The following is a 12390-nucleotide window of genomic DNA, read 5'->3' as shown; positions in this document are numbered from 1 at the left end:
ATTTATTTTGGCACACACATGGCAAGTATTCCCAAACCAAATAAACTGTGTTTGAATGGAAGAGGCCTTAGAACCTTACATAAAGTGATGCTGTATATCAAAATCTGGGAATAGCTAAGACATACAATCATGAAAGTGACATGTTTTCTTTCAGAATTTCTGAAAGAGAACTGTTCTGGCAAATTTTAAATCACAGCTGGTGTCATAAGGTGCACCTCACATAAGTCCCAGTTTCACTACTACCTCTCTTTACTTAGACAACAGAAAATGAGGGAACTTCATGGTATTTCCAGCCTCTTTTTACACAGTCCTTTCTTAGAATTTTAAAGGTTGTAGGTAATACACCATGGGTGCCAAAACGAGTAAATAACTATACTTGAAATACAAGACATAAATTCAAGGTTTCGGCATATTTTGTTTTGGTTTTGTACTAAAAAGCAATTAGCATCATGACTCTCCCTCCACTTCCTTGGCCTCTGTTGGTTACACAGATGTATCCATTGCTTAAAAAGCACTTCCACCATTTATGAAAAATTATATGACTAAACCTCCATGTAACCTGAAAAATCAATCATTTAACAGCTTCCTCTGGTAAGCAAATAAGTGATAAAATCATTCTCTGTTGCACTGTTGTGCGACGTAAATTAGCATATAACCTAGTAGAATGCAGCATATAAGCATATGAACAAAAACATAATTCAAACCACTAACAAACAAAAAAAAAAACCTGTTAGTGAGATATGTATTTACTGTAATGTGGTGGTTTGGGCTAGGCCTTCCTTGGTGACCAGTTTGTAACCAAGGAAGGGTCCAGATTTACCCAGTATTCCCTACGATTTTTACATAAGCCAGGCTGTAAGAAGAAAGGAGGAGAGGCCTTCGCTCTCTTTCCTTCCGGCGGCTTGGAGGTGCAGGTTCCCTGCTGTTGAGTCTGTCGTGTTGGGTAGCGAGGTCTGGTTAGGCCTTGCCGACCTTGGGAGGCGGAGGTTGCCGGCGATCGTTCCGGAGCGACTCTCGGTTGTCCCAAGGAGAGTAGTGAGCTATTTCTTTGCTAAGTCTTTTAGTTACTAGATCTCGGGCAACTGATTGGGATATATATATATTTTATTTTGGTTTTGTTCCCTTTCCCTTCCCCCTTCCCTTTCCCTTGTGAAATTGTATATATTTTTAATTGTATATAATTGTAATATAAGTGTAAATATATTTATATATATCACTTTAGCTGTCTCTCTCTCATTTCGGGTCTTCTTAGTTTTTTTTCCTCCCTCTTCTCCCTGAGGTTGGGGGGGGGGAGGGGGAACTCTTGTGGTAGGGTTTGGAGACTTGGCAGGGAGCCAGTTTCAAACCATATCATGTAAGCATGCCATGTCACCTACTGAAATACACAGTTCTATATACTCTTTCCTGCTCTGTGTACAAAAATGGATAGTGCTGACAACTTCCACAATTAAATAACTGGTACAACTTAAAATTTTAACTGATAGATTTATATTTTTATATGTGTAAGCAATCAGCTTAGTGTTTTAGACTGTGTTATGAATACTCAAAGGAAAATTCAAACAACACTGGTAATTTAAAAGAATTCTTCTTTCGATATCTCATCTCTGTATCATGTTGCATTATATGGCCTCAAAGAGCTGCAATACTCTTCTGTCTGTCATTATGGGTACACTTTTATACAGATTTTGTACAGCTCCCAAAATCAACAGAACTATACCATTTTTAAAAGATACTTTGATTCACACCATCAAACTCTCCATTGCCTATCTATGGTGCACAAAACTTACTAAACAAATTTTACTTAAACTTGCATAAGGTCATGATCACCTTGTATGTTATATGTTGGCTACAGCCAATGACTTACTGGCAAATGGACAAGCAGTCAAGGACACACAACCATTTTTCTGTGTGCCCTCTAGATTGTATTCCCTTCCTCTTCTTTTCCATGGCTTAATTATCTTGTAGCTAGCAATGCATTCTTTTTTTCTTCATTTTTATTTTTTACTAACTCTCAATGACACCACCACTAACTTTTCCCATCACAGCTGCAATATTTAGCAAAATCCAACAAAGATATGAGTTACTACAGAGGCAAAATGTTTACTGAAAAAGCTTTTCAAAGATTTGGTGAAGCATATAACATATATACACACACACCTACAACATGCTATTAATAAGAATAAGTGTTCCAGCATTTCTCACAACAGGCAAGCTGAAAATGTAAGCCATATCTTACCATGCTTCTGACTGAATTCTGGTTTTGATTGACTATTAAACCTATTTCAAACTTCTGTGACTGCCTCTCTGGGCTTTTTCCTAACATTTCTGTGCAGTTTCAGGGTCATTTCACTGATAAGAGAGGTTTCTTTTTCATTCTGGACCAAGTCATACACACCTACCATCAGAATACAAGTTTAACCAAGCAGAGGATTCAGTGGCATGAGGCAGACTATCCATAAAGGCAAATCATCTCCATCCAAGTAAAATAAAAACAAAACAAAACAAACAAAAAACCAAACAAACAAAAAACCCACCCAAAAACACTGTTTTCTGCCTTGCTGAAGAGATAATAGCAAAACCTCACCGGAGAGATAATAGCAAAACATTTGGCTAATCTTCCCAGAGAGCAAATGCTATCTGCTATCTCCCAGGATGGACAATTACCTGGAAAATCTCACAAAACTAGGTATGATTTTCATGTCCTGACAACCAACAACAGTAGAGGAAGGGGAATTAAAACCAGTGGCTCAAAATGGGTGTTTAAACACATCTGGTTAAAAATTTAGAGTTGTAACCAGGCCAGATTCAGTGAAACTAGCGCTTGATATGTTGCCAGTAGGACAGACCTGAGATTAATCTTCTGTGAGCTTTTCCCCATGATTCTTGTTCCCCTGCTTCCCTGGGACTGCCTGGCAATGCACACGGTATAACCAGTCATATGAGAAACAGAGTTTTCAAAACAGAAAACACCTTCTATTCACCTATTCGTTCAGTTTTAAGGAATTTTCGTATTCCAAACAAACGGATCAATCCCAAACAATAACATATAGAAGTTATTCTTATGTAAAGAAGTGCGAGGAGCCTTTTGGTAAAATTAAGCTGCAGTTGTATGGAAGACAGCAGGGGGAAGCAATTGCTTATAAAAGACACCATCTTCTCACCAGTCACAGAATTGGATTACCAAGCAAATTCCTTGCATCCAATGCACTACGTCATTGCCCTTTTCCAGTAAAAATTCAAGCCATGCAACTCTTTCCTTTGACATCATCCTTATTTCTTTCACCACCGTTGGCTCCTGTCAGTCCTAGGCTTATCACAGAGCCCAGTTATCCCAACTTTCTCCAAAATTCAGTCCTCAGACAAAAGCATCCCAGAGTCCACTACAGCCTGTGCATAATAAACAACCTAAGAAACAGTCCCATATTTAAGTCTACATAATTTTCACCAGGTCACAACATTCACTAGACAGCCTGCTGTCAATGGAAGCATAGAAAGTGGGCCAGAGCCCAATTAAACTAAAGTACAGCTTGAACAGAACAGACTTTTGAGATCAGCCCTGTTAATTCACCTTCTTCTGACACCAAAGATGGTGAACTTGTTTATGGATTACCTGGCCTGCCTCAAATAGCAAGCCTGTGTTTGTCCAATGCAGCATGCAGCATCTCATACCTTTACAATCCTACTTTGAGTCACTCCACAGCTTCAGAGCAAAAACATGACAAAAGGTATAGTACAGGCCATCTCACACTGTGTGGTACAGAGGTGGCATTGAGACAACTTCTTCATAGAAGTCCAGAAACAGAAGGAATAAGAAATAACCTTCCTGCTATATCTTCTGTGATGAAAGGTTGACTCTCAAGGAAAAAAATGGAGACAATCAAGTAAAAAATAATGCCTAAAAAAAATCATATCTGTAAAAAAAATATCAGCAAGATGATCATCCACAACTTTTCCAAGAACTGAATAAGGAAATCTGCATTACAATCAGTAGGCTTACACATTTCACAGGCTAAAGTCCTCTGTCATAGAGTGCCAGAGACCAGAAAGGACAAAGGGTAAAGGGAGATCAGTTTTGCCCCAGATAAACTCATTTGCATTTTGGCAGTACACTGAGTTACTATGTTTTATATAACAGCTCTAGAAAAATAAATTAAAAAAAAACCTAGTAGGTAAACTACTAGTTTCCAATACCAAAGTAAAACTAGACACGTGGGCCATGCATGAACTTAAAAATACCAGGTGGGATAATGACTTGCCCCTTTTGAGACCAGAATCAAAGACGACAGGCTAAGGAAGCCAAATGAAAAATCATTCAGTTACCTTCCCCAAGGCCCTGTTCCTGGCATTGAACTATAATAATATCTGCTTAAAAGCTATCTCAGCAGAATATAAGAAATACTGATTTCAAGGACTGGGTTGTTTCAAATAGTTGAGACAGCTGTACATGAACTATACATATGTTCCTCCAAGAAACAGCACTGCTGAAAACTCAGGGCTCCAGGATCTGATATGCATTCATGCTTATCTGTTTCTCTCCTGGGGTCCTTCTTGAGTAAGAGTATTAACAGGTATAAGGACCAGTGAGTAGAAACTACAACTATCTGAAATGTAAATCACTAATTAATCTGTGGCTTAAAAGTATCAGGACATATTTTGAAAAAGTGACATGGATCTATTTGGGATGTAAGTATTTTATTTGTGCCTATTTTTCATGTTGCTATAAGCATCAGAAAATTTGATTAGCTAATCTGCCATAAAATTACATGCATTTTACACAGCTTTTAATTAGCTTCTGAAACTCTTTTCCACATGATTGTTCACCATTCAAACACCATAAATAATAAGAATAGAGAGACTGATCAGCAGAAGACCTGAATACATTTGAACCAAATTTGTAATGCATTTTCATTCCCCAAGCCATGGACAGGGATCAGAAAAAATTCTGCAACCTATTCTAAGGCACAGTGTAACAGTTCTATACACTCCAGGATACGGCAGAAAGACAGAACAGTGAACTACACTGATAGCTGGACTACTCCACCATGATAATTCCTACTGACACAGTGAATGTGATGTTTTGGATGAGAACCAGAATTTGCATACCAGAACCTGAATTTGGTCTCTGGCTTTAGAATGACTCCTATTGCAGAAAAGATTCATGCCTTGCAAATACAAATGTCTCTATGCTATTGTTTATGCATTGCTTAGTAAATATTACAAGTTAATTAAAAATATTTTTGAAGTTCTCTCTGCAGAAGAGATTTATCATTTCTACTGCAGACGACTACTTGTTTGAGAGCAGATTTTAGTTCTGTATGCTGTGTCCCATAAAAATCACGATCTGTTCCCCTGTGTAGTATAACAGCAAGACTCCAAACAGATGTGCCCCTCGCAGTGTCTGTAGAAGTTATAAATCCCAGCTTGCTTTCTCTCTGCCAAAACCTACACTGATGGCAAAGGTGCTCCTATGATTCTTTCCTATGACACTTCAGCCAAAACAGGCCAGGCTCCTCTAAACAAGTTCACTGGAGGGCTTTGCAATCCAGCTCATTTTTATCAAGTTTGTGGGGCACTTGGATATGGAGTTCTATCTAGCAATCTGCCAGGGAAACAAGGAACCAATCAGGGCAGAAAGATCATCTTCCAACTCACTTTCATTGACGAAAGCAGCCCTGCTCACAGCCTGAAATCTCCTGGTACAGCTGGGTTGTCTATTCATCCTTTGCTCTTTTCTTAAAATATTTAATTCATAACAGAGAGAAGGTATGTAGCACATTTTTGCTACTAAGGACTCTTTAGGAGAAAATACTGAATACATATGAAGTTATTATTCAAGTGAGAATGAGGCATAATTAGTGTTTTAATTAATGTAAAATTTCACAGGTATACATACTCACATTTGGAAAACTGTATTTTTGAAGCCTTAGCTCTACAATGTCTCAAGACAAAGAGTTTACACAAAGCTTTGTGAGGCTAGCACCTACCCCTAACCAGTGCTATTGTCTCTTGCACACACAGAACAGGAGCACTAACTCACTCTAACCCAGGTGAGTTAGAGTCGTGTCAACACTTAAATGACTGTATTCCACTACAAATCCATGGAGAAACTTCCTATATTCATATTTAAGTGTAAGGCAGGGAGTGTACTTCAATTGACTAAAATAATATATGTGCTCTAATTCTGGTTGTAGTATAGTTTCACAAGTACACTAGAGCTTTGAAAGAGCTTTCTGAAGGAATACTATCCGCAGGTAATGTATTTAAGCACAACAGATACAGTAGAGTGTAAAAGTTTCTCCATTAATTCACACGTACCACATGGTGAGGCTCTGTAGAAGTAACGTGTGGCATGACCCAGTAGCACCTAATACAGAGGTCCTGTATGTGTGCGCTCTGCTTCCTAACTCTGTAAATAGTGCACAGTGGAAAGAAAAAAATGTGGTGGCAGAGGGGAAGACTTCAGAGTAAATCTCCTGCATTTCTCTCTGACCTATTTAGGATGTAAGAGATGAAAACTGAAGTAAAGTTTCATTACAAATTTTGCACCCTCTTAACTAACAGAAAATTATGTGCACGCAATCCTTGGATAGAAAGTGACAGAAACACTTCTGCCAGCCATTAGTTGAAACAAGAAGCTTAATTATTTGTTTTAAGTATGTTAATATTAAGAATAAAATAATATTCCAGTCCATAAGGGCATGAGGAAGCCCTCTAAATGTAAGAAAATGCACTTCTTATTTCCCAAGTAAGAATGTGCTTCCTATCCCAAACACTAGAATTAAGCTAACAAAATTCTGAATTCTAGGTAGTGTCAGAACCAAGTCATCCTTTGCTCCTGGAGTATACTTGTCCATAGAAAGTAACTAACAACAATTTCAGGAAACTTGCTAATGGTCAAATAATAATCATTGCAAAATGCAATAAGACAAAAGGCACAGCTGAAAAACATTTAAGGCTGCCTTCAAAATGGCTGTGCACAAGGTATTACATGTACAGAAAAAAACCCAAAAAACATATTATCTTGGCTTGTGCAATAAGCAATCAGTACAAACAGAAAACCCTCTAAAGTATTCAAATGTAAACAATTATGCTAAAAACTTCCAACTAGCAACAGAAAATGATCTGCAATTATTTTCCTCACAATGTATCTCATTATTTTGCTTCATGTTTGTTGCACTAGAAGCAGCTGTCAAAACCAATTATTCACATACAGATAACTAAGAACTTAGCTCTTCTCTGATTTTTTAGTTTTAGTTAATTTGTCTAGATAAGAAAGCAAACAGCGAACTGAAAGGTGAAACAATCATGTCACTAGTCATTTATAGCTGGTTTCATTATCAAATATATTCTAGCAACTAGAAATAACTCTAATTTTACTAGAACAGTGTGGTTGATAGCATGGATCCAACCACAGAAATACCCTTGGTTGTAGAAAAACATTTATTGCCAGGTCAAGTAAACAAACTATACTGCTAATACAAATGTAACCTCTGAATGTCTCCTGTCTACATGGGTAGCCAAGGATCAGAACTCTTTACACCCTGCACAGAGTGGCACCAGCAGCATTACAAAAAAAATGCAATGCACACAAGACTAGCACTGTGCAACACATGCTCATTTGTTGCAATAGAGAACTGCGCTGGAATTGAACAATGAATCAGTGAGGACCATGTACATCTTGCAAGTCCTTTCCTCTGCCCCTATTTAAATTTTAACCTCATTTTTACAGTAGTGAATCAAATACCTGCATCACAGTTGCCTACTAACAGATAGTTAACTATAGGCATCTCCCATTATTTATTTAGAAATCTACAAAACTTGACATCTCTGTTAAAAGATAACTCTAAAGGACTTCAAAAAGTTGTCTTCTTTGTCTTACTTACTTCACAGAAATTGTGCTAAAAGTATACTTTTAAGGGTTATCAGTATCAAAATCAGCTACACGTCCCATTTGCAGAAATTTCTACATCCGTTAGACTGCTGGGTTCTATTGCACTTCAATAAATGTATTTAATACTACTTGTAATAATATAAATAATAATGGCCAGTCTTCGCGAGCGAAGATTTTTGGGAAAGGTCATTAACCCTTCCAGCCTGCGCAGTGGATTTTTAGGTGAGACACAGCGTGCGCTGAACTGAGCCCACCCTTTAGTCCTGAGGTTCATCTGCCGGGGCCGAGCAAAGCTTGGACAGTGGCAGTGAGGTCCCCAGGATGTAGGTTTGTTTAGAGTGACCTTCTCTTAGGTTGATTGCCTACCAAGGCTGATGAGCTCCACCTGCCCAGGGGGCCAGGAATCGAACCCGGGTCGCAGAGGTGAGAGTCAGGCACTCTAACCACTAGACCACCAGAGGCCCCAATACTACTTGTACCAGTAGTACTACAGCCATAGTAATAAAGGGTTGGGAAGGAGCATTTATTTGTTTTGTAAAAAACATGGCATACAAATGGAACAAATAAAAGCTAAAAGATCAATTGCATATTGACCACAAGACAAAAACTAGTATCATTCTTGCGGGGGAAAAAAAAAAAATCTCTTGACTTTCTGTACTCTTCTGAATACAATTCAGTCTATGAATACTTTAATATTTATCTTTACTTTCTTCCCTGCTTAATTTAAAAATAAGAAATGCAGAGGTCATTTAATTGTTCCTGGATAAACTGAAGGGTGAAAAAAAACCACTTATGCTAATCAGAAGCTAATTTCACACAGTATAGAAATCAAAATGTGTACTTTGAAAATGGTTAGCAATGGATGCTTTGTGAAGTTGTAGTAAAAATAAGCAGACACAAACAGGAAAATAAATCAGGTCAAGTAAAAGAAAAAGGAATAAACAAAATTACTTACGCTTCTGGTTACATGATTTTTAACCACCTCAGAGTTAGCCTGCAAAAGCAGAAAAGTTAACAAAACTGACTTTAGTTTTCCAGATAGTTTAACTACATTCTAAGAAATCCCCTCCTAACATATACACACAACGACAACAAATTCATCTTATCATCTTATTCATCATTCAATATTCATCTTACAGTACTAACAAACAAATTATCTTTCAAACAGATGTGGAAAAACTAATTGATTTTGCAGTATCATTCTGCATATTCAGGTCTTGTAAGACAGTGCTCAGGTACTGGGAGTGCCTATTCCAAGTTACAATATACATGGAGATGTTCACTGTTAACCACATGTGGCCTTCTGCCTCTTTTCCCAATCTCTCATTTTATACTTTTTCATGAAAACAGACACTTGCATAGGTATTAATGACGTGAACTGCCAAGAATTTTCTGTAAGTGCTGTGCAAAAAAAATCTGTTCAAGTCTGGCTTTAAAACATGCTAAATTATATCAACAGAGATTTAAAACAAACTTTTAAAAGAAATGAGCCAAGCTATTACTACAAAAATGTAACATGAATCACCAGAAGCACAGCATTCCAAAAGTACATTCTTTTTTATTGATGACTACAATCAGCATAAAATTAAGGCAATATAATGGGGAAGTACAGTGGTAAAACTATGTAAAAAAGAAAAAAATGTTTGCCTAAGACTTCAACAAAGCCAAGATTCAGCATTTCACAAGAGAAGATATCTTGAGTAAAGATTTTATAATTTGGATTTAGAATGGAATAATAACAGAAGTATTTCATCTTGAAAAACACTCAAAATGAGAAAATGAAGTAACACTAGAACTAAGTGCTGTAGTTTAGGTAAGACTGCACTTGACTTCAGTGGGATTAAGTGCAGCCTCAGCAAGTTTGTTGATGACACCAAGCTGTGTGGTGTGATGGACACAGTGGAAGGAAGGGATGCCATCCAGAGGGACTTTGACAGGCTTGAGAGGTGGGACATTGCAAAACTCAAAGTTCAACAAGGCCAAATCCAAGTTCATGCACCTGGGTTGGGGCAATCCCAAGCACAACTATAGACTGGGCAGAAAATGGATCAAGAGCAGCCCTGGGGAGAAAGACTTGGGGGTGTTGATGTACAAGAAGCTTGACATATCTCAACAATGTGCGCTTGCACCCGAGAAAGCCAACCATATTGTGAGATGCATCCAAAGAAGTGTGGCCAGCAGGTCAAGGCAGGTGATTCTGTCCCTCTGCTCTGGTGAGACCCTTCCTCAGTACTGCATCCAGCTCTAGGGGCCCCAACACAACAAAGACGTAGACCTGCTGGAACAACTCCAGAGGATGGCTATGAAGATGATCAGGGGGCTGGGGCACCTCTCCTATGAAAACAGGCTGAGAGAGTTAGGGTTCAGTCGGAAGAAGAGAAGGCTCCAGGGAGATCTCATAGCAGCCTTCCAGTACCTAAAGGTGGCCTACAGGAAGTCTGGAGAGGGACTTTTGACAAGAGTATGCAGTGATAGGACAAGGGGGAATGATTTTAAGCTGAAAGAAGGTAGAGTTAGCTTGGATATTAGGAAGAAATTCTTTACTGTGAGGGGAGTGAGGAACTGGACAAGTTACCCAGAAAAGCTGTCAATGCCCCATACCTTGAAGTGTTCAAGGCCAGGCTGGATGGGGCTCTGAGCAACCTGGTCTAGTGGAAGGTGTCCCTACCTAGCAGGGGAGTTGGAACTAGAAGATCTTTCATGCCTCTTCCAACTCAAACCATTCTGTGATTCTATGGTTCTACTTGTGCACATCACCAATCATAGCATTTCAAAATCAAACACAACAAAATATTCTTGTCCTCACTCTCCAATAAAGACAGTTCAGAGGAAATTTGATTGACATGGTTAGAAAATAAAAACTTCTTTTCTACGGAACGAGGAAAAATCATTCCAAAACAAATTATCCCATCTTCCGTCATCATAGAAGAAAACCATCACAGATTCCTGCCAATGGTTCCCTAAAAACAGCCTTTCTGAAAGAAAAACCATTAAAGCAAAAGATAAAATGACACTGCTACTTCAAAATAAAGTTATATTTCTTTTACTAATTACAAAAAAGGAACATACATCAGCCCTTAAAAGAATGCCACGGGAGATGCTCTAACCCCCTTGCCTCATTGAGGACAGTTTCTTCACCTTTGTTAACTGTTTTGCTAGTCAGTAGGGCTATCTTGCCCTGAAAGCTTCTCATTTGGATTCCACTTTAAAGACAACCAAAACCGAATTAGCTCCCCCTTTCCACCCACATCTACAAGGTGCTGTGACATTTCTCCAAGAAACAGGCTTGAGCTTTGACTCCAGAATCAAAAGCAAGTTCATACATAACACTTCTGCCATGCACACTTTGTTACTTATATACAAGTACTAAATTTTTGAGTCAATGTGAAAAACCTAAAGCAAATTAAACCAGCATGATTTCTGACATGACAGTGAACTAAATTTGAATTGGATGCTAGAGATTGAAGTTTAGTTAAACAATCAGCAAACAGAATCCACCATTATATAACAGTCATACCAAACATAAGAATTTAATCTAAGGAATCACAGTTCTATCTGAAGAGAGGGGTCTACATGGATACATGATTCATTGTGTTTATTAAAATGAATGCTGACTATAAGAAAAGCTGATTTTTAAATTAACATTAAAAGATTTTTCTTTTCCTTTTGAAAGACAGGTGGCAGTCTTCCATGACACTAATAACTAATGCTACAGTCATTTATAATTTTAATATTTGGTTGACATTCATTTTATAGTGGTGGGATTAGTGCTGTCCTTTCCTTTTACACATTCCACTGTTGAGAAAGCTTTTTCAAAGACTAACTAAAAGCATATTCATAAGGGATATAAGATCTGTCATTCTTAGGATAAGCTATGAAGGAATAGAAAATTATGCAGATAAGCAGGAAAAAAACCCACACTTCGGAGTGTGTATTTCCCTTTTCCAGTGTGAGCTGTCCAGCAGAATCTACGCAAGTCCATTTGCTGTTTAGAGAAATCAAACATATATAAAAAGTTTCAATGCCAATTGAAAACTAATGATACTGAAGAGTCTGAAACATTGATAATTTTGCTTTAGAAAAAGAAAGCTAGGAAGGTAGCAAGAAGCATGCTTTACCTTGTAAGAACATTATACTTCTGCATTTATCTGCTATAGTAAATAGCATCACACTTCAGAAAAGCAGACACTTCTGCCTTGCAAAAGTACCTCCCTCACTCAGTGGAAAGGTTTGGAGAAAATAAACAAGCAGGCAAACCTGGCTCTGAAAATTGCCAAACCTCTCCCTCTTGTTGATCCCCTACTTCTGTAGTTTGTTTTTGTTCAAAGAAAGCCTGCTGTTCATAGAATAGAATAGAATCATAGAATCGATTGGGTTGGAAAAGACCTCCAAGATCATCGAGTCCAACCCTTGGTCCAAATCCAGTCCATTTACTAGATCATGGCACTCAGTGCCACGTCCAATCTGCGTTTAAAAATCTCCAGGGATGGTGAATCCAC

General features: G+C 38.1%; 1 protein-coding gene across 4 annotated transcripts in view; it reads right to left on the bottom strand.

Annotated features, from left to right (window-relative positions):
• TNS3 (tensin 3) overlaps positions 1-12390 on the bottom strand; it is a 163619-nt gene that overhangs the window by 108181 nt on the left and 43048 nt on the right. For 3 of the 4 annotated variants that reach the window (XM_039388487.1, XM_039388488.1, XM_039388486.1), the window contains one exon: positions 8847-8885. The gene's annotated coding sequence lies outside the window, so the exon portion shown is untranslated. Of the gene's footprint in view, positions 1-3669; positions 3689-8846; positions 8886-12390 lie in introns of those variants that run through there. The other variant, XM_027733202.2, reaches the window with a different exon arrangement.

Source organism: Pipra filicauda, unplaced genomic scaffold (assembly GCF_003945595.2).
Source record: "Pipra filicauda isolate LSUMZ 115617 unplaced genomic scaffold, ASM394559v2 scaffold657_size180086_pilon, whole genome shotgun sequence".
In the NCBI taxonomy this organism is placed as follows: domain Eukaryota; kingdom Metazoa; phylum Chordata; class Aves; order Passeriformes; family Pipridae; genus Pipra; species Pipra filicauda.
The sequence above is the reverse complement of the archived record's forward strand: the minus strand, read 5'-3'. Positions and strand labels throughout refer to the sequence as shown.